At 36.7% G+C, this 18,804-nt stretch overlaps 1 non-coding gene across 1 annotated transcript; it reads left to right on the forward strand.

The window, feature by feature from the left end:
- The first annotated feature begins 2,895 nt into the window (after positions 1-2,895).
- LOC124992087 (U6 spliceosomal RNA) lies at positions 2,896-3,002 on the forward strand. Its single transcript, XR_007110082.1, has one exon. It is a non-coding gene; the product is annotated as a U6 spliceosomal RNA (small nuclear RNA).
- Positions 3,003-18,804: the final 15,802 nt, after the last annotated feature.

Consider the following 18,804-nt stretch of genomic DNA (forward strand, 5'->3'; position numbering starts at 1 on the left):
GAGAAAGTCTACAGAGTGGGAGAAAATCTTTACCACACGCACTTCAGATGGAGCACAAATCTCCAGGATTCATAAAGAACTCAAAAAACTTTACACCAAAAATACTAAGAACCCAGTCAATAAATGGGCTAAGGAACTGAGCAGACACTTCACAGTGGAAGATATATAATCAATCAACAAATATATGAAAAAATGTTCAACATCTCTAGTTTAAGAGAATGCAAATCAAAACTACCCTAAGATTTCATCTGACTCCAATTTGTATGGCTATTATCAAGAATACAAGCAACAATAGGTTTTGGTGAGGATATGCAGAAAAAGGTATATTCATACATTGCTGATGGGATTGCAAATTGGTGCAGCCACTCTGGAAAGCAGTATGGAGATTCCTCAGAAAACTTGGAATGGACCCACCTTTTGACCCAGCTATCCCACTCCTTGACCTATACCCAAAGGACTTAAAATCAGCATACTACAGTGATACAGTCACATCAATGTTTATAGCAGCTCAATTCACAATAGCTAGATTGTGGAACCAACCTAGATGCCCTTCAACTGATGAATGTATAAAAAAATGTGATATATATATATATATATATATGTATATAGATATAGATATAGATATATACAATGGAATATTATTCATCCATAAAGAAGAAAAGAATTATGGCATTTGCAGGTAAATGGATGGAGTTGGAGAATATCAAGCTAAGTGAAATAAGCCAATCCCAACAAACCAAAGGCTGAACGTTTTCTCTGATAAGTGGATGATGATACATAACAGGAGGGGAGTGGAGAGGGCAGAATGGAGGAACATTGGATTATGTTGAGGGAAATGAGGGGAGGAGAGGGGACAGGGGCAAGAAAATATTGTGGAGTGAGACAAACATCATTACCCTATGTTCATGTATGATTATACGAATGTTGTGACTCTATGTACAATCAGAAAAGTTGTACTCCATTTGTGTACAATGAATCAAAACGCATTCCTCTGTCATGTATAACTAAATGGAACAATAAAGTAAAATTTAAAAAAGGAATGGACATGTACAGAAGCATCCAGCTCACCTTGTCCTTCATCTTTTGACATCACAAGTTCAAAATCCTCTCACAGAAAGTAAGTCCTCCCCAAATGACGTACACATCCTGTAAAGAGGCACGATGACTATATATACCTGTGTGAATGAATCAAGACTTTCCTCTTCTCACTACCCAGTCAACCAAACAGATTCTCCTTTCTCTCTTTCAATAAAGTCTCTTGATACCAACTGATCCCCATGACAGATTTGAGCTTTCTTCTCTGCTATTTTCTTTGTGGTCAGCTTTCAAATAAAAAAAATCCAGTGCCTACTATTGACTTCTAATACCTGGCTTTGAAATAAATCCTATTTTCAAAGGGTAGTCCTTTTTTAAATAAAATGGAATTCACCTTGCACACATGGTGTACATTCATTAGTTAAACACCACCTAATTTCTTAAGGTCACAGGCTTTGTTTCTGCCTCCACAGAGTTCCAACATGCAAGGCAACCAGGAGTAGAAACCAAGAATACCACTCCCTACCACTCCCCACCATAGAGAAATAGCAGTTGGGTGCATGCGTGCGTCAGAGGGTGGAGGGAGAGAGTGTGTACCATGTGGGTGATTAAGAAAAATACTGTCCCCCAATCTCATATGACTTGCTAGAAAATGAATCCCACTATTAAGAATTTCTAATCTATGAAAATAAAACCTGAAAGAGGGATAAGACCTGAATTGGGGCGATGGGGATTGTGGAGAATCAATGGAAAAGGCTGTAAGATAGGATGTGGTTCAGAGATATTCAGCCTGGACAGGACATCAAACAAGGGGGCTTGATGAACCCTAGAGCCCAGGAAAGGAGGTGTGTGCAGAAAAATAACTCATGCAGAGTACTCAAGATATACCAGAGCCAGGAGTCCTCTGAGCCTGGGGGAGAGAGGTTCTTTGAACATAATGGGGCAAAACCTGTATCTGAAAGTATTTACTGAGAAGAGTGGCCCACAGGCTTTCCCTGACCAAAACAGTTTAAGAACCTGTGAGGTTTAGCCCTTTTCTTGTTATTATGTTCTTTCAATACTACTTTTTCCTTATCAACGATCTTTCTAAAACTTTTCCAATTTACTCCTTTGACAAAACTTATATCCTTGCAGATCTCTGATACTATCTTTAGATATACTCCTCATGAAGTCTGTCCTATTTTCAGGGACTCTGAAGGAATGGGCTACCTAGAGGAAAATATCTGAAGTCTAAGATACAACTGAGGATAAGAACCCTATTTCAGCTTAGAACATTGTGGTGGACTTGCTGAGAGCATTTATGATGCATTTAAAATCTGCAAAATATTTCACCAACCCACTCGCCAGTTTTTGCCACAATGCCAAAAAAGATTAAAAAAGAAAAGATGAAGATATTATAAGTATGACGGTATGTGATGCTGCTCCCTTTTCTCTCAGTCTGCTCAGTACTAACTTCAATTCATCTTCTCCCAGGAAGGAGTGTTTGTAAATGGCATTAGAATGATTTTGGATTCTCAGGAAGGCTGGTCTGCCTGGACTCCTGGAAGCAGCTAAAGAAGCTCTTGTTTTTAATGTCATGTTGGTTTCTTATTTATTTAATATGTCAGTCAAAGGGAGTAATGGCTAGATCATTGGGCACACAGCAATATGTGGTAACATCTCTTTTTGTGTGAAGGATTTTAAAAGGAAGATTACCTTGAAGTGCCTGATTTGGAGAAAGAGGCATGTGTCTGTCATCAAGAGCTCTCAACTATGTGCTTAACATTCTGCTGCAGATGTTTTTAAGCATTCTACTTCATATTATTCTAGTTGTGTAGTTTTAGATTTTAATGGAAACAGTACAGTTCAAAACATATTCAAGTGCTCACTTCAGCAATACATACACTAAAACTGAAATGATACAGAGATGATTAGTACGGTTCCTGTGCAAGGATGATATGCAAACTTGTAAAGTATTCCATATTTGAAAAAAATATTTGAAGTATTTTAATGATTAGAGAGCAGTTTAAATTCTATTTATCTCTACATTTTGGAAATGCCAGAAAAAAAAACATTTATTTTCTACAAGAATGTTTCACATTCTATCAAGAATGTTCAAGAAGAAAGAATACAGTTTCCATTTGTTTCCTAATAATGAAATAATGACTGTTCACTTATTTTGTTGACCAATATAAAAATAAATATACTGGACTAAAAAAAAAAAAATCAATGCAAAATGTTTAGGTCTATCTACAATTTTTTACACTTTCCTAAACCTTTTCATAATTAATTCATAATACATATCCTAAAATATAAATCTTACTTGAGAATATAGCAAATATCCATTATTCTGTATCTTTAATCTATTTGTTATTTTTGCTTTATTTATTGGCAGGTGGCTGAAATTTGAAGAAAGTTTAAGAATTTAAAACACTCTGAATGAGAGGCAATTATGTTTTTCACCTCTAGTATTGCATTAACTCCTTTAGGCTACCAGAATCCTATTTTCTAGATTACCTTTCCTAACAGACTCCCCCAGACCCTACAACAGAGGTTATAGTGACATTTCAGGGAATAAATGGGAACACTGAGGATCACTGTTGGAAGTATAAAAAGCGGTCAAGAAATCACTCACTTAAGAGTAGTAAGGGTTCAATTGATAAATTTGAGTCCAACCAAAGCCTGCTAGTAAGAAATCAGGAGATTGCTCTCTTTTGAGAAGGGTATGATTTTCTTTTTTCTAGAACAACTTGATATATTGTATCAAATTACTTTGTTACAAAAGTAGAACTCCTTATCTAAAGTTCCTTTGAGTAATACTTTAAAAGTGAAAGTTTTATATCAGCATTCTTATTAAAAAGAGTGATATAAATATTTCAAAGTCTCAAGGTTGCTGGGATTAAGTGGAGAATAGGAGTACCCAGAACAAGAAAGAAATTGCCACTTTTTAACTAGCCAGGCTGAGCTTAGATGCAGTTTGGGAACTTTATGTATTTTCTGGACTGGAAATTAAAATATTTGGAGGGAGGGGGACTGGGGATGTAGCTCAGTGGTAAATCATGTGTTTAGCATATGCAAGGTCTTGGGTTTGAATCCTAGAACCACATTTAAAAAAAAAAGAATAAAAGATAGAAGAATGTTAATAGGCCCAGCTACCTAGCTCAACAGACAAAATTATTAGAGTAGCAAAACTTTTGCTAACTCGTCAATGACTACTCTCTTTGAAAACCATCAAAATCTTTCCCTACCCACCTCCATGAAAGTGTTTTGTCACTTAAGGAAGTGTCCACCTCCCTTAGTGAGAATCTCCCAAATAAAGAAATAATTTTTTTAAAAAAATTCTTTTCAGATGAGAGGATTTTATTGGTTTTATTTTCTATAGTTTACATTAAAAAATAATGGCATTTTGGTGGCAGTTGTTTAAATATAAAATAATAATGTTGAATATATATTGTTTTTTCTAAAATTCCCTTCTCACCACCACGTAAAACAAGATGAAAGATAAGTACTTCTCTACCAATTGACTTTACAGTCCATAATTGCCATATTAATATGTTCAAATATTGGATTAAGGCAATAGGATCCTGTTCCAATATAATTTGACTATCGGTACTGTTATAGTTCATTAGATTGGTCCAAATCCTTAACACCTGAGTAGGGAATCAAAATATATCCCAGGTCCAGGGCAGCCTCAGATAAGGCAACACTGAATTGGATCCCAGGCAGCTGTGGAAAGAGGACTGGGGTGCCCCCAAAAAGAGAAGTCTTGTTCCTCCTTTGATTTTATAGCTATGGAATTTGTGCAATGCCTTGAAGGATTAACTGGGTTAAATGTGACAGGCTTTTCTACTTGTCCCTGGAGGCTCCAGAATATGTCATCTGAGATGGAATAAGAAGAGCTAGCTGATCTGGATTTACAAATTGCTACAGTTCTGCTTGGCTCTTTTCTGTGCTATTGGTTATGTCTCACTAAGTCAGTTTTCTGGCAGATACGTAGCATGAAAGGCCGACTACCATTTTTGCCAGTATATTTACTCTCTTCCTCTTGACCACAGGACTTATAAACATCCTCTAGGTAGAGAAATGCCATATATGCATCATAATGCAGAGAATTAGCTGTAGACCCTCCCCACAATTCTTTACATCATACTTTCATGATAATACATTTTGAAAAGTTTAAAACCATGCTATTTTAAATCAAATAATATTCTGACATTGGCTTTTAGTTTTTTAAGATGAGATATTCCCATACAACATAAATCTTGACTTTAAAATATTAAAAATCCATATGTTTAACAGCAAAACAAAACTTTGTAATAAAATAACAATATCAAAAGGTTAAATATGTTTTTGAAATAAGATCATGTACCATATGAAAAAGTAGCTATTGTCAGGGAAAAAAACATGGAAGACTATTTTTCAAAGGGTCTCAAAGAACAATTTTTCTCAGCATACAATTTCTTGGATCAGTTTATTTAAATGATTAATTTCTTTCCCGGAATCTTCAAACTCAGAATCCAAATGGCCAATAATAACAATAAAAAACCCAAATCCAAACCAAAGAAGATAGCCTCCATCTCCCATTATCTGAGCACTGACTCTGAACAAAGCACTGTGCTAAGAAATCTATAGAGATTATCTAACTTGATGCTTATAACCATTTACTATCATCATCATCATCATCATCATCATCTCTGGTAAAGATGTTCACATTTTCTTAAAGCTCAAGATTCTATATTTAAATTTGTTTCTGCTAGGATAGAAGGAAAAATTCTTAGCAAGGGTGAAAGCAGTTACACAGTGTTTTTGAGTCAACTTAATTATAGAAGCAGTTCTATCATTTATGAACTTAATAGAATCACTAATACAGAAGAAAAAATAAAATAAATTGGAATAAGTCAAAATGAAAGAAAACAGCAAATTTAGTAAAACTCTGAGAAAGCATGAATAGGAAAGATCTAAAAAGAAAAAACCAAATAACTGGGTGTTTTAATAATTTAACCAAATAACAAACTAATAGGTTTGTTGCTATGACCAAAAATGCCTGACAAGAACAATTTTAGAGGAGGAAAGATTGATTTGGGGAATCACAGTTTCAGAGGTCTCAGTCCACAGAAGGTCAACTCCATTGCTCTGGGCCAGAGATGAGGAAGAATATCATGGTGGAAGGGCGTGGCAGAGGAAAACAACTCAGCACATTGCACCAGGAAGCAGAGAGAGACTACTCCGCTCTATAAGAACAAAATATATACCCCAAAGGCATGCTCCCAGTGACCTACCTCCTCTAGCCACACCCTACCTGCCTACACAGTTACCATACAATTAATCCCGATCAGGGGATTAATGCACTGATAAGGTTGAGGCTCCTATACTCCAAGCATTTCACTTCTAAATTTTCTTGCATTGTCTCGGACATGCACTTTGGGGGGATACCTTATATCTAAAACATAGCAGTGGGTTACTAGAAAGAAGACCATGAAAGCAACAGAGTGATCTGCATTGACTATTTCAAACATCCCAAAGTTGTTTTAGTGCAGGCATTTGCTCATTCATTAAGTTATTCAATGAACATTTATAATTAGGCACTGAGAATATAAGGAAGGAAAGACACAGTTCCCACTCTCTTTGAGCTCACTACCCCTGGAAATAGGCGCACAAGAAAACAACTGCTTTTAAAAACCAAAATCAAACAGAAAACTATTCTTGAGAAAGTCTGGGTTGTTTTTAGAGATGCGGTATCCAGGTGGCATATGGGATAGAGGAAGTACCATGTGCCAAGTCACTGAGGAATGTAAGAGCAGGGTTAGAAACTAACGTGTAGCTATGTTGATGCAGTAGAGAGCACGAGGCAAGAGCTGTGAGAGCAGGAGGAGACACGGCTGGATAGGAGATGATGCTAAATGTGGGGACATGGGGCCAGATCAGGAAGGGTCTTTATCATGCCAGGAAATTGAAATTTTTATTCTTTGAGCCCTGGAGAGCACTCAAGAATTTCGAATGGGAATATAACATAATGAGATTTACACTAAATAAATATCCTCTGGGTCGTTATACTCTGATGGCAGTAGGGTGACTACAGCTAACAATAATAAATTATGTATTTCAAATAGCTAAAAGAGAGAATTTTGAATATTTTTAGAGAAAATAAATGATAAAAACTTAAGCTGTTGGATATACTAATTACCCTCATTTGATCATTACACAATGCATACAGGTATCACAATATAACATCATACCTGATAATGACGTACAATTATTATATGTGAATAAAAGTTTTTGAAAAATTCTCTGAAGGAACTGGAGGCATAGCTCAGTGGTACAGTGCTTGTCTTATATGTACAAAGTCTTAAGTTTTGGTTCCTAGCACACACACACACACATCCTCTGGAAGCTGAGTAGAGCTGAAATAATCTTGGTTACAGATGATAAGACCCTTGTGAACTACACCAATTGTGCTGGTATGCTTGGAGACAGAGGCAAAACCGATAGGTCTTAGCCATTGATTGGAGAGAAGAAAGGCATAGGGAGAAATTTATGTTATCACCGAAATGACTGACCTGGGCAAATGGGTATCTGTTAGTATTATTCTTTGAAGTAGGAATAATCAAAGGGGAAAAATACCTTTCCAGAATATCTCTTTTTTGTGTTTCCTATCTTATGAGAACTAACAGACTCTTTCTTCTTTCTTTTCTTTGTGTGTGTGTGTGTGTGTGTGTGTGTGTGTGTGTGTACACATGTGCACATACCCAAGACCTGCCTTGCACGGGTTCAGGATGTGCCTTACCATTGAGCTACATCCCCAGCCACACAACACACTCTTTTTACATACACACCCACAATAATATTCCCTTGACTATTCTGAAAAATTTATAGATAATATAACCTACACACACACACACACACATATCTATACACACACATCTGTATGTGTGCTTTTATGTATACATACATATATATATAACACGTTTAAAAACTTGAATACAATGGCTCAATATTAAGATAAAGTATACATAAAAGGAAAGAAATTGAGGACAAAAAAATCTTTATCAATGAATTTTCAGGCATGACTAATGATGTAGGCATTTGTTTGGGCCTGTGAAGTCATTATCAGTGACTCCACCATACATGCAAACCAACATGCCACCACAATGCCCTGCCATAAAATCTAGGAAGAGAACTCATTTTGGTTGCAGTATTGGAGAAGGCTTCATAAACCCAGTGAAATTTCAATGCAACTTTTAAAGGAGGATAAGCATTTTGAAAGGTAGAATTAGAGGAAGAAGGATGTTCCCATTACAGAAAAAAGCACAAGCAGAGAGAAAGGGAAATACAAGGTGAGCTTCAGCTTTTGCCATGGCAGAGTCTGCATGGAGTTGGTGTAGAAAACTGAAGAAATAAGTTGGCTGGGGTAGAGAATGCCTAGAAGTCTACCAAAGAGTTTAGATCTTACTAATCCCAGTTGAACTTATAGCCAGTATTGGCAAGTTATTTGCATTAATCATTATTGTGCATAATTTTGTTTTGTCATAAATACCAAACAGAACCCCTATAGCCTACCCCTGCCCAAATGAACAAATTAATGAGCTTTTATTATCCAAACTGATAAAGCTGCATTAAAGAGCATTGAATGTAATGAGTAGATATAAAAATAGCTTTTCAGGGGCTACAGTTGTAGTTCAGTGGTAGAGCACTCACCTAGCATGTGTGGGGAACTGGGTTTGATCCTCAGCATCAGGTAAAAATAAATAAATAAAATAAAGGTATTGTGTCTATCTACAACTAAAAACTTTTATTTTTTATTTTTTATTTTTTTTTTAATCTTTTCAGGGGCTAGAGTTGTGACTCAGTGGTAGAGCACTAGCCTGGCATGTGTGAGGCTCTGTGTTCAATATTCAGCACCAAATATAAATAAGTAAAATAAAAAAGATCAATTGACAACTAAAAAAAATTTTTTAAATACCTTTTTATATAATGTTGGAAGTGAAAGGATCAAATAAAGTCTTTTGTGCTTTTTCTTCTGGAAAATAATCTGAGAAGAGGACATTTATGATCTCTGCTGGCAATGATGGCAGAAGAGTAAAACTCACGTAGATGACAATGTCAGACTGAGAAGAAAATGAATTTCACTAGACAACTTCCTAAGACACAGCCCATGTTAACATTCTATCTTTTAAGACACATAGACCAATGGTACAGAATAGAAGACACAGAGACAAACCCACACATCTACAGTCATCTGATTATTGACAAAGGTGCCAAGAACATACATTGGAAAGGCAGCCTTTTAAACAAATGGTATGGGAAAACTGTCTATCAATATGGAGAAGAATGAAACTAGATCCTTATCTCTCACTGTGTTCAAAAGTCAGCTCAAAATGGATCAAAGACAATGCTAGGAATTAGACCAGAAACTATGCGATTCCTTGAAGAAAACATTAGGGCCAACACTCCAGCATATAGGCATAGGCAATGACTTTTTCGGGATAATTCTACTGAGTTCATAAATAGGATCATGCCAAATGAAAAAGCTTCTGCACAGCAAAGGAAAAACGAGGAATGTGAGGAAAGAACCCACAGAATGGGAGAAAATCTTTGCTAGCTACTCTTCTGATAGAAGATTAATATCTAGAATATATAAAAAACTCAAAATAACACCAAAAATATCAATAACCCAATTAATAAGTGGGCCAATGAATTAAACAGATACTTCTCAAAAGTAGAAATACAAATGACTAACAAACACATGAAAAAAATGTTCAACATCATTAGCATTTAGGAAAATGCAAATCAAAACTACACTGAGATTTCTTGTCTCACTGCAGTTAGAATGGCAGCCATCAAGAAGGTAAACAATAAATGCTGGAGAGGGTGAAGAGAAAAAGGAACACTTTATACTGTTGGTGGGATTATAAATTAATACAACCACTATGGAAATCAGTAGGGAGTTTTCTCAAAAGACTAGACACGGAAACACCATAGAACCCAGCTATACCATTCCTCAGTATTTGTCCTAAAGAATTAAAGTCATCATACCATAGTGACACATGCATACTCATGGTTATAGCTACACAATTCACAAGAGCCAAACTATGGAACCAGCCTAGGTGTCCATCAATGCATAAATGGATAAAGAAACTGTGGTACATATACATACCATAAAGAAAAATGAAATTATGCCATTTTCAGAAAAATGGATGGAACTAGAGACCATTATGTTAAGCAAAATAAGTCTAACTCAAAATGTCAAGGGTCATATGTTTTCTCTCATATGTGGAAGCTAGAGTGGAAAAAAGAAAAGAAAGCGGGGCAGGCAGGTGCTCATGAAAATATTAGGGAGATCAGTAGAAGAAAGGGACCAGGAGATGGGTGCAGGGGGATTGGGAAAGTCCTGGGAATGATATTGTCAAATTATATTGTTATATGCATGTATGATATGTAACAACAAATCCCATCATTATGTACAGCTATAATATACCAATGAAAAATGTGGAAAGAAAAAATTCTATTCTTTGAATCATAGAAGTTTCCTTTTTACAGTATAAAGATGTATTATGTAATATTCAACAACACTGAGAAGTTTGTTATTTATCCTAGCTGAAAGACAGTAAGAGAGAAGTTTCAAACAATATTCTTCTGAGAAAAATAATCTTTATTTTATTTCATTTTATCCTCAAATGTCTCATTAGGTTTTCAAAGTCATATATACATGCTCATCAATTGTCCATTTGGTAGAGGAGCCAGCCCACAAGATTCAGGAATAGGAGAGCTTAAACTACTTCCACACATTTTAAATCTCATAAATAACTGAGATATACTTGATGGTTGCTAGGTTGCAGTCAACTTTCATTTCATTCTATCCCATTTTAATGTGATTTAGGTTTGTTTGGTTGTTGTTTTTTGCTTCTTTTTAATCCTACAGGGAAAAGCTTCTGATGATTGAATTGCCATGTTAATAGTACCTATTCTAAGGCAATGACTTTGGGGTATTTCATGCCATTTCTTTTCATATCTTCAAACAAAAGAATGCATAGAATTCCCAAGCTAGCTACACCAGTGACAAAATAAAAAGAACAGAAATGAGTATGGCCTGAAATTTGCCCTTTTTGGTCCCAAAGTTACTCAACTTCAAGACACTTAGTGCAGAAGGCACTCAACTAAGTTACATCAGTTCCTCAGATTGAAATCTACCTGGGGTGAATTGAGTAAACACTGAAATATTATAGCATCTTGTCCCATAGCCCAAGAAAACTAGGAGGGTTCCACCTTTAGATGTCAACTCTCATTGTTGGTATCTAGAGTAAGAATCTGTAATCTACAGCAAGCAAACCAAAGACTATAGCTCCTGGAACTATATCCAGCCAGTCACCTTCACCTGTTTTTATAAATAACATTTTATTGGAGCACAGTCATTCTCATTCATTTTATATCATCTATGGCTATCTTTACCCTAAAACAAGAGAATTGAGTAGTTGCAAAAGAGACTGGTTTGCAAGTCTAAAATATCAACCATCCAGCTTTCCATAATAAATGTTTGCTGACCCTTGCTCTAGCATATTATACTAAGAAGCCTCAGCTAGTCTCAAAAGGAAAAAAAAAATACTTTGTTCTGATATACATATATTTATTTATTTATTTATTCATGGAGTAGTAAAGCTATGCATTTATCAGTCTTGCTTTATCCCAAACCCAGAAGATCAGTGAGACAGGAAATGAAAGATATAAGAAAGAAGATTCAGCATTAAAACCAAAACTTCAGTATTTCCACCCAAGGGAAGGGGATTGAATCATAGTATTTCAAAAGAGTTATTGTCAAGGATGCAGGAAGTGATATTAGAGAAAAGAGATGAATTGTTACTGGGGTTGATTAAAAACTTGTAAATCCAGCTGGGCATGTAGGTGCACTCCTACAATCTCTTGGAAGGGATTTGGGAGGTGGAGGCAGTAAGATGGCAAGTTGGAGGCCAGATTGGGAAAGTTAATGAAAGCTTGTCTTAAAATAAAAAATAAAAAAGGGTTGGGGATAGAGCTCAGTTGTAGAGTACCCCTGTGTTCTATCCCCAGTCTTATAAACAAAGCAAATCTTGTAAATTCAAATCGATCAAAGTTAAAGAAACACACAGCACAGGGGTAGAAAAGAATTCGCCTACCTTTGAAAAACTGTATTCACATGCATACACATGTACTCACACACTCATTCCTTCCCATCACACAAAGCTGCTGATCTCCTAGGAATAATGACACTACTTCTTCAAACTAAGATACTGGAGGTAGAACTGGTATGTAAATCTTTATTTTGGTCAGTAGTTAGGTGTTTGAAAGGAGATTAAATACAGCACTTGTAAGTGGACAAAGCAAATATTTTCACTGTTCCTGGATTCCAGAGCATTTTCTTGAATCTCATTGCAGAGAGTGGGCTGTACCCTGTTCTGACTTACTCCATGATACATATAATAGTAGTTTTTAGGCTACAGCTAGCTCCATTTTATATAGTAGTTTGTCATGGGTTGTTCCATTGTGAGCAAAAGTACCAAGGTAGAATTACCCCCCACCCTGTTTTTATAAGTAAATAATCACCATTTACACAACCATCTTTAACACAACCATCTTTAACACAACCATAGCACAAACTGATAAATTGTGCTAGTAAATAATGGCCACTGCAAACTCATCAGATTAAAACAGTAGTACATAAATATACAGATGTGTGAGCTGTATATCAGGAAAACCCAAGTCTGTGAGCTCATCAAACACACCAGACCATTGAATGAAGCAACCTCCTCACCTGAGACCCATAAAAGAGGAGCACCCCAAGACCTGTGGGCCCACACACCAATCTGTCATCAAACCCATTGAACACATCAGAAATTCCACAGATGACAAACATCCAACTCAGTTATTGGGCTCATCTCCCTCTTTTTGTGGGCCTGCTTGACATGGCCCACTTTGAAATTGTCTGCCATCTGGACTCTGATCTAGAATAAGTTCTGTGTTCTGACACTCTGAGTACTGAACAAGTTCTTCTGCTGGTCCAGCTGGTTAGTAATCTTATCTGACCACCAAGAACGACTCTGCATTTTTATCTGCTCTCTGCCTTTGCTCTCAGTGAAGCTTTCTGGAACCTCGTGGCCACCTTAACCCTCTTAACCTTTCCAAAACCTATATTGATCATTGTGTAAAATGCGATATGTGACTTGTATGTTAGATATCAGTAATTTAAGAGTGGAATAAAAGAAACACAAAATTGCCTGTCCTTTGACTACCAGGTGACCTATGAGTACTCAGTGCATTGCAATGATGATAGTGGTGTAGCTTATGAATTATTATTCAATAAATTCTGATATTATGGAAAGACTCCAGTGTTTGGTTTATGTTAATGACAGCTTGCTCAAGACAGTCATAGTCTCAGAACACAACCTAAGAAAAGACAATCCAAAAGTGTCTGAAGACTTTCAGAACATGGTCTTAGAGCTATTTGTCAGCTGAAATGCAAGATCAAATGCTATTTGTCAGTGGGAAGATACAAATGATCCATTGATAAGCAAATTAACAACATAAGAACTGTTGAGTAGTTAACAACATGCCTCGAGGAAGAAATCAGGCAATCAGCTTAATTTCTTTGTTTGGCATACTGACAAACGGGAAGCAATAGATGTAATATATATAGACTTCAGTAAGGCTTTTGATACCATTTCACAAGACATTTCTTTTCAACAAGCTGTTAATACATAGCTTGGATCACAGTGCTGTCAAGTGGCTGAAGAGTTGCAATCAAAGAGTAGCTATCAGTGACTTCTTGTCATCTTGAGGACATTTATCAAGGGGTGTCCATCCATAAGGGCTGGTTGTGGGCCAGAGTTATCCACAGGGTGATGGAAGTGAGAGCAAGTTCAATAAATTTGCTGATAACACCAATCTGGAGCAGCTGCTTACACCTGGCAAGACAGGAATAGCTTTCAATGACCTTGATTAAGTCAGGCTGGTAGAGTGAGACAGAGCCAGGATGCCAGGCCAAGACACAGTGGGTAGATTTTCTATGCAGGAAGTCTTATGGTATGTTGCAGCAAAATTCGCTGTGCTTTATTTCCAATTTTTTTCTGAAGCACTATAATTAATTAACAATTCTCCATGATGCCAAGTGGTTTACAGCTACTTTTATTATACTAGTTTCCTAATTTGCAAAATGGAGACTCAAAGCCTATCTGAGGACATTCTTGTAAAATTTAAATAAACTCTGGAAAGTGCTTGCCAGATAGGTGAATGTTAGTCTCCTTCTTCCTCCTATTTTCTGACCTTTGTTCTAGTAGAACCCGTATTGAGAAGGAAAAGCCTCATAACAATGTAGAAATCCAAAAGGAAAACAAATCTTTCAAATACAAAAACATTGGCATTAAATCTCAAACCACCCTCTGGCATACCAAAAGAACATGGCTTGCTGGGTGCAGTGGTGCATGCCAGTAACCCCAGCGGCTTGGGAGACTGAGGCAGGAGGATGGCGAGTTCAAAGTCAGCCTCAGTGAAAACAAGGCACTAAGCAACAGAGATCCTGTCTCTTAATAAAATACAAAATAGGACTTGAATAATGTGGCTCAGTGGTCGAGTGCCTCTGAGTGTAATCCCTGGTACTAAAGAAAAAAAAAAGAAAAAGAAAAAAGAAAAAAGAATATGCCTTAGTAATATTTTACACATCAGGTAGAATACCTTTGGAAGAATGTTTCAAAAGTAGATTAGTAGTTACAAGAATTTTAGGAAATTCACCTTCAGTAATTATGGAAGGCAAGGTTTGTTTCTTTTTTTATCAAAAGATGGGTCCATGTCCACTGCGGGTCCTGCTTGTTTTATTTGCTTTTTGAGTTGTCAAAAGGAATGGATTTTAAAACTCCATTGGATAAAAATGGATAATAACTCTAGCTCAAGTGGTTTTTTAACCCTTTTGGGGACTAAATAAGTTCTTAAAGAACAAGGAAGGCGTAAAGGAGCCAGAGGAACATCTGGAATACAGGTTTACTCATAAGTCCTCATCTAAGTCTAGACAGAGTTAGGACAGGTCCCGAGTCTTATCCCCCTTAATGTAACTGGACAGACCTTGGTGCTGGCACAGTGGAGCAGCAGGCTAAATAATGAGAAAGCTGGCTGATATTCTTGGTCAATCTCCCTCAAAAATGAACTAAAATACATCCTTAATTCTAAATATTCTGCTCGAAGAAGATGAGGTGAAAAGTTTCCTGCTCCAAATTCCTTAAATTCAACTGAAGAAAACAAGAACTAGTCAGAAAATTAAGTTGTCAGCATTAAACACTCCCTCCTCTCATCCTCTCAGTTCATTGCTTTTATTTCACAGGAAAAGTTGACCAATGAAAAGAGAGTTTTGCCATATTCCCATCACTAAATCCATCAACCTGTCTGCATCTGTTCTCAAAACTTTCCCATTTCTCCTAAATCCAACTTATATGCACTGATTCACTCCCTCTAAACTCTGATGTAAAAACTGCCTGCTCTGTTGGATCATTCTCATTGGCATATGAATATGTCCTTAAATCTTTAACTTAAAAACAAATGTCAAAAACCCTTCCTAGATTCCTCTGTGGCTAACACTGCTAAGACTCCATTCTTTACTGCCTGTATCTCAAAACTCCAAAAAGATATGTGTATATTTTTGCCTACAATTCCTCATCTATGTCACTCTTGAATGGATTCTAATTACTCTTTTGTTTTCTCTACTGGAATCAAATTGCTATTAGCAAGATAATACTAATAACTTCCACACTAATAAAAATGATGATCAAATCTTGGTCCAGTCTTTGTTTTATTTTTAACCTGTTTATAGATCACTTTCTGTATTATTTGGAACACTTCCTTCACTTGTCCCTGAAGACCCTACTTTTTCTGGGTTTTTCTTTTACCTCCCTAGCTGCTCTCCTCAGCCTCCTCTGCTTGATGCTCCTCCTGTTCTAATCTCTGAACACTGGAGTATCCAAAGACTCTGGCTTCAGACTTCTCCAACTTCTAGATTTACCTCCTGAGAAATTTTGTGCAGTCTAATGACTTTATAGACCACCTATTTACTAAACTCCCAAATATATATTAGCAGCTGGGATCTCATCCCTGAATTTCATACTCTTCGACATAACTAACTGCCTTCTTGACATTTTGCCCTTAAATGTCTGACATCTTTAATGTAGCATATCAAGACCAGATCCTTGATCCACATTCCTCCTCCAATTGCTCCTTTCCCAGATTTCCATCACAATAAAGCCAATTACATTCTTCTCCTACCTCACATCCCTAAACATGGAGTCATCCTTAACTCTTCTTCATTTTTAGTTCTGCTGGCTCTATGTTTTGAAATATATCTAACTCTACTCTTCCTACTGTCATCATTTCCTGGTAGAATTTTACAGGAATCTCCAATTAGTCTCCTCTTCACAAGTTTCTCTCTTTAACCCCTGTACCCATCTGTGATAGTAGCCTGAGGAGGTTTTCTAAAGCTCAAGTTAAATTATGTAAAACTTCTGCTCAAAACACTTCATTTACTCTCCATCTCATCTAGAACAAACTCCTGCCTTTTCCTGGATCCTCAAGGCTTAAGTCCAGTCCTGGGAATTTTTCTGACTTCATCTTCCATAGCTCTCCCTCCCAACATACCACCTTCTGTGCCTTCCTGTCACTCTCTAGCACTTGTGCCCCAGAGTCCTTGGCCTCGCTGCTCTTGGTACCAGGAACCCTTCCCATTCATAAATCTGCACTTAAATGTCACTTACTCAACCGCGCTATATGAAATTGCACAAAGCTACCCATCTCTTCACTCTTTAGCCAAAAAGCGTGGGTGGGTAAACTGCTTTAGTGTTATTATTAGCACTTACCACCATCTGATTTAAATAAGTTCATTAGTTGGCTCTCTCCACTAAGATATAAATTCCACAACAGCAGGGATTATTATTATTGTGGGTATATATGTGTATTTTATTCACCACTTTCTTCTTAGCACTAAGAACAGTGCTGTGCACAGAATATGTACTCAAAAAATATTTGCCTGTTGAAAGAACTGAAAACTACAACCTTCACTTCAGGAAATTGAGCTAACACTAGAATCACATGTAATACTTTAAAAATCAATGTATAACATGTAAATTTTATAAATGTGCATAATAAACATGAATTCTTGATCAAAAGTTTCTCTTATTTTTATTTTATGCACGTGGTTGAGTGTGTGTGGGGGGCGGGTGTGATTCTAGAGATTAAACTCAGGGCCTTGTGCATGCCAGACAAATGCTCTTCAAGTGAGTTATATCTCCAGCCCCTTGACCAAGAGTTTTTGTTATGGCCATTACTTGTAAAAGATAAAAATGACTTCAGTAGTTGTTTCAGTCAGCTTTTTCACTGCTATGACCAAAGGACCCAACCAGAATAATTGTAGAGGAGGAAAAGTTTATTTGCAGGCTTACAGATTCAGAGGTCTCAGTTCATAAAAGGCCAGCTCCATTCCCCAGGGCTCGAGGTGAGGCAGATCGTGGTCGAAGAGTGTGGCAGAGGGAAGCAGCTCATACGATGATCAGAAAGCAGAGAGAGACTCCACTCTCCAGATACAAAATATCTACTCCATAGCCACGCCCCCAATGAACCACTTCCTCCAGCCACATCCCACCTGCCTCCAGTTACCACTCAGTTAATCCCACCAGGGATTAATTTACTGATGAGGGTAAGGCTATAACTCCATCATTTCTCCTCCAAACCTTGTTACATTGTCTCACACGTAAGCTTTTCAGGGACACCAAATCTAAACCTTAACAGTAGTGTATTAGTCCAGAGAAATAGAAACAACAGGATGTGTATTTGTAGAGAGATCTAAAGAATTGGCTCGTTTGATTGTAGAGGTGTGGTAAGTCCAAACTCCGCAGTGTAGTCTGGGAAACTGGAGACTTAGGGGAAGAGCCATAGTTTGAATTTAAAGGTTGTGTACTGGCAGAATTCCTTCTTTCCCAGAGATGATCAGTCTTTGTTATCTTAAGGCCTTCATCTGATTAAACGAGGCCATACCATATTATGGAGAATAGTCTACTCAAAACCCACCAATTTAAATGTTAATTTTATCCAAAAAGCACCTTCACAGAAACACCCAGAATATTGTTTGACCAAATATCTGAGCAGCATGTCCCAGCTATGTTGACATATAAATTAGCTGTCACATGCAGGTTATTCTAAATATATATTTGCATTTACCTGCTTTGTCTCTTCATTCATCCATAAGGTCTCTGGATATACTGGTTTCAGGTAAGAAGGTGATCTATAAATGTGTGAGTTGATTTTCAAATAATAAGGCCAATGGTGTATGCTGAATGTCAATTAAAATTACTCTCACCATTAAGGTCCTCTGTTATATTGGGTAAGCACTGCTAAATTCCTCACTCAATTCCTTTACTAAAATAGGTCCTATTTGATTACTTATGCCCTTTGAACAAGCTGAGTTGAAAATAGAAGGTCTTCCAATATCAACACTTCTACTAGAAGACCTTTACTATGGTATTTAAAAAATGGCTGTTTTTTATCAAGAAAAAAGTTAAGTAACCAATTAATAAGTTTGATACAGAAAAAAATTCTGGTTTTGATATAGATTCAAAAGGAACTATCAAAATAAGAGGTCAGGAAAATATCAGCTATAAGAATATAGTCATCCTATTGGATTGGCATCAGTAGCTCTAATTTTATATGCCTATTTTTTCACTTGGATCCCTGATACATTGAAATTCACATATGAGCTTAGGTCACCCTGCCATTTCAGATTTAAAAAAGAGC

The sequence above is a fragment of the Sciurus carolinensis genome, chromosome 8 (genome assembly GCF_902686445.1).
Source record: "Sciurus carolinensis chromosome 8, mSciCar1.2, whole genome shotgun sequence".
Classification (NCBI taxonomy): Eukaryota; Metazoa; Chordata; class Mammalia; order Rodentia; family Sciuridae; genus Sciurus; species Sciurus carolinensis.